Source organism: Panthera tigris, chromosome D2 (genome assembly GCF_018350195.1).
Source record: "Panthera tigris isolate Pti1 chromosome D2, P.tigris_Pti1_mat1.1, whole genome shotgun sequence".
Taxonomy (NCBI): Eukaryota; Metazoa; Chordata; class Mammalia; order Carnivora; family Felidae; genus Panthera; species Panthera tigris.
The window spans coordinates 51,190,226-51,195,086 of NC_056670.1; the positions used below are offsets into that span (position 1 = coordinate 51,190,226).

General features: G+C 45.3%; 1 pseudogene; it reads left to right on the forward strand.

The window, feature by feature from the left end:
* The first annotated feature begins 1,522 nt into the window (after positions 1-1,522).
* On the forward strand, positions 1,523-2,643 carry LOC122231997 (annotated as a pseudogene).
* The last annotated feature ends 2,218 nt before the right edge of the window (positions 2,644-4,861 follow it).

The window sequence follows — 4,861 nt, forward strand, 5'->3', positions numbered from 1 at the left end:
TTCCCATTCAATTCTAAATCTTTCTAATATGAATACTCCAGTCACATGGCTAGTAGGTTGTGGACCTCCAAAGTTGGAGATGAACTATTGAATTAACAGACAAGTTAGGAGGAAATCAGCAGTGCTCCATTTAACAGCTTATTGGTTTATTTTTGGTAAATATATCAGTTAGAATTGGCTAGGTTTTGCCATGGTAACAAAACTCCCAACTATTAATGGCTTGAACAGACAAAGATGTGTTTTTTGCTCATACCACATTTGATGTAGGTTGGCAAAGGACCTCTACTCATCATAGTCACCCTGGGACTCTGGTGAACAAACGCTCATCTCAACGTAGACATCCACAAGGACTATACTACAGGGAAGGGGATGAGGAGCATCATGCACTGACTTTAAAAGCTTCCATTCACATTTATTTGGCCAAAACATGTTATATGGCCATGCCCACGAAAGAAAGTGGAGAAGTGCAAGCTCACCATGTGCCCAGAAGAGAACCAAAATATGTGAGACTGGTCTTAATGACTAACGCAGTGCGTGTGATCACAGTGTATTTCTGTGTGTATTACCAGCTGGCTTTTCTGCTGGCAAAGTGGCCTTCTCATTTGTATGATGGAATTAAGTAAGTCAATAATTCATGGTATTTCACAGGTGTGCTGACACCCGAGTTCATTTGAAAACTGCTGGTGCACCCCGTAGTGGGAATTCCAGTTAGGTGGGCAGGTATCATACCACATAGACAATGCTGTCCACCATAACTTAGGTCAGTTCTATTTCCAGACTTTGGTGTGCATGAAATATTATAAATCTGGGCACTAGTCTGGGTTTTGGGAACTCTCTGAGAGAAAAGAATGCAGCCAGATATTCTGGATCCTGTTGGACTTACAGAACCATGGTACAACCACATGTGAGGGAGTGGGGGTGGTGGTGAACACCATAGTGTTATGTCATGAGCTGGCTTTAAATCTCAGACACTCACCTTCCTTTCCTGTCAAGTGAAGAAGTTGAAAAGGAGCAATCTATTTTTATTTGTTTATTTATTTATTTATTCATTCATTCATTCATGCATTTTATTTTAGAGAGAGAGCATGAGCACCAGAGAGGGACGGGGCGGGGGCGGGGAGGGGGAGGCAGGAATCTTAAGCAGGCTCCACGCTCAATGCCAAGCTGAATGCAGGTCTGGATCCCACCACCCTGGGATCATGACCTCCGCGGAAATCAAGAGTTGGATGCTCAACTGACTGAACCACCCAGGCGCCCCTAAAAAAGAACAGCTTTTAAGTATACAACCCTTTACAGAAATAGTATTCAGAATCCCAGTGTATAAAATAGATACAACGTGATGCTAAAATGGGGGGATGAAGGACCAAGCCTCACATCCCATTATACATCACAGAAAACAGCAGTCCTTGAAGCATGTTCACACAGAATCTTGAGAACTCCAGGGAACATGACTTAAACGCTAGGATTCTGTACCTGTAAGATGCTTCCCTGTGATTCTGTTACTCTAGCTTTAAGGCCAGCACTTCCTGGTTCCAGGTCTAAAGTAACCACGCTCTTCGGGCTGAGCAGGGGGTAAGGGAGGTGGGCTTTGCTGGAGGCTGGGGGGTTGAGAGGTGGGGAGTGGGCAGCGGCAAGAATGTTGGCAACCAGAGTAATTATTCTAATCTGCAAGCGAGCTGTTCCCACCTCCGTGCATGTGCGAGCACCTGGAAGTGTGAAGCGTGAAGACTATGCTCTCCCCGGTTATGTCCACCAGCGCCACTATCCCTTGCCTAACGCGGCCCACGTCAAGATCTCTCCGCCAGCCAGAAGGCCTTGAAATAAAAGGAGACCCCCTCGAGCAGCCTCTCCATTGATGAGAATGTGGAACTGGGCCCCATGAATTTCAGCCCGAGCTTTCCGGACGCGAACGGGAGTGCGCAGGCGCGCGAGGCGGCTGTGGGCGCCGCCATGTTCAGATCTGCGAGAAGCGTCCCGCTCCGGTTCAGATCTGCGAGAAGCGCTGCCTGTAGCGTCCCTCCTGCACACCTTTTAAGGGGAGAGTGTGCCCAAGCAGACTCAGAGGATGCTCGACGTGAAGGTCAGCCCGATTCAGGGCTTCCCAGCCCAGTGGGACTACGACAAGAACGACTGGAAGTAATAAGAACCATCTGCTTGTACATCTGAGCCTCCCCTTGTTCTGCCACCTCCGTGCAGCTCAGTGTATTTACTGGAAACTGTTATGTCGCAGTACCGATGCTAACAAGTGAGCAGTTTGCATGGAAGAAAAAATAAACAGCCAGCATTCACAGCCCTCCTTCCCTGGCTTGGCCCAGCCTGGACCTGGCCTCTCACCCCTCCATGCACCAAAAGGCCACCCTCGGCTACTCCCCATGCCTTGAAAACCGTTATTATTCCGATCCCAAAGCTGCGTGCCCGGGACTGCCAATAAGGCTGACGTCTTTTGCCTCTACTTGCAAGAGGGCAAGCCATGTCTGTGATTTAGAAATCTCACAGGCCAAAGCTCTTCTGTTTCTGTGCCCAGGCTCCGTTTCCTCTTCTCATCAAGTGCAGCTCTTCTGTCATCTAGGTGTCATGAGGTGTGGTGAGAGGCAGTGGAAGGAGGCTCTCATCCCTTCTGAGAATTCCTTGGTAATTCTCCAGGTAATTAATGAGGACTCTGGGAGACACTGGGAACGCCTTTGGAATATTAAATAAAGTGGCTTTTATTCTGGCTCTCTTGCTGCTGCTGCTGCTGCTTCCTCACAACAAAGGGACTTACTGTGCTGTTGTTGGGTGTGTCTGATCATCACTTGGCCACCACAGCCCCAGTCCTTCCTTTGACTTGTTGGGTTGGTCTCCTGTCAGAGTGTTGCTGATGGGAAAAGGATATACCTTTACTTTAAGACTCATAACTATCAGGAGCTCCCTTTCCAGTCATTGACATTGAAATGCTGTACTATTTGTCAATAAGCCTGTCTTTATCTAGGTCATTTGCTTTGTCTTCATTTGAGTCATTCTCTAGCTGCTTGCTACTCAGAGTGGTCTGGACCCTAGACATCACCTGGAAATTTGCTACAAATGCAGAAAATGGGCCCTATCCCAGACCAACTGGGCTCAAAATCTGCCTTTTCAACAAGATCCCCAGGTCATTGCTCTAGTCTATAAAACTGTAAAAGATTGAGTGACATTGTCAATGGTGATAGCCCAGCTGTCTCGGAGAAGGACATTTTCACAAAAAGCAGTCATCCAGGACTGGGGAGACCTGGCTTCCAGTCCTGACTTAGCCACTAACCCGCTCAGTGGCCTTTGCCAAGTGATTTAACCATTCTGGAATCTTGGATGAGCTGAACTCCTGACTCTCCAAGTGCCTGCTCTGAGGACAGAAAAGAGAAAGGTAAGCTCCCTTCTATATGCTGATGACATGGTTTTATTGCCAGGCACTCAATAGACAAATGTCCCCAAGATCTAATTCCGAAAAGAAGAGCTTCAGAGCAGCTACCATAGTCATTTTGTTTTGTTAACTGTCCTTCAGCATTTAATTGTTTTGTCAAACACAAGGCTCTCTAGGGCAACTCACTCCATTCATTTACCTTTTTGTAACCTCTTTGCTCTTCGGTTCTCCCAGCTTCCAAAATACGTGTGATCACATCTGCCAGGCATAGACCCTAGGGAGAAAACTATGAATGAGTGTGAAGGCTGTTAATAACTATAGCATTGTGAAGAACAGTGAAAAGTTATTAACAACCTAAATGCCCGGCAACAGGGAACTGTTTAAATAATACACCAGTAATAATACATAATAAATGATGGCACCCGCAGAATCAAATTCCATGGAAACAATGTTGAAAACATGTCTCGAAAGATATGGACAGTTGTTAGTGACTTCTCACTGATTAACAAAAATATACTGAAGACTATGGTATGGAGTGTGATTACATTCCAATTTGAATAAAAGTGTATAAATATGCACACGAAAAAAGACTGAAAGCATGATGCTCGTTGCTTGTGAGTCCTGGTACACTCTGATTATGGGCAGTTTTATGTTCTTCGTTTTGCTTATCTGTCTTTTCCATAGTGCAAGAGCATTATAATTTTCTAAGGGAGAAAGTTTTTGTTTTGGTTTGGTTTTTGAAAGAAAGGCATAGCATTCCTAAGAAAATAGAAACACTATTTTTATCATCATTGTATTCATCAGTAGAGAAAGCTGCCTCTGGCTGGGGGAGAGCAGACTTTAAGAAATACCTCTGCAGAGGGGGAGGGGAGCTATCTTTTGCCTTCAGAGACCGAGAAGAGAGGGGGGGAGTAGAGAGGAAATCATAAATTCTTCCTGGAGGACAGAAATGGAAACTCACAGCCCTGCAAACAAAAAGGCAGCAGAAGTAGATGGCATGCCTCCTGCAAGAGTGTCAAAGTGCTACTTGGAGGCCTGGCTGGGGGTGTGCAGACAGCATTTCTCCCGTCTCTGACCAAAAACAGTGAGGACAATTCACCTGCCACATGATCCTTGTAAAACACAAAGGAAGGTGATTTGTTTGAACCAAGTGGAGGCATTTGATTCTGACCTACCTCACTCCTTATTCATTGAAACGTTTGTTTTCTTCATTTAAAATCTCTCTAGAACAGAACTAGCAGTGATACAAAGCCTAATGTCTTTTCTATTGTAAATAGTAGTGATGGTGGTGGTGATGGTGATGATAATTAGCAGTGATTCTGGTAGTGATAGTAGAGGAAGTAGCAGTAGTAATAATACGTGCCAGCTAGTTGCCTATATGGTTTTATTTAGATCTTCATAAAAAAACGCTTTGAGACTGGGAGTATTTATGAAACCAAAGATTTTTGAGGAACCCAAGGCTCAAAGAAAGTAACCGCCCCAGAGTCG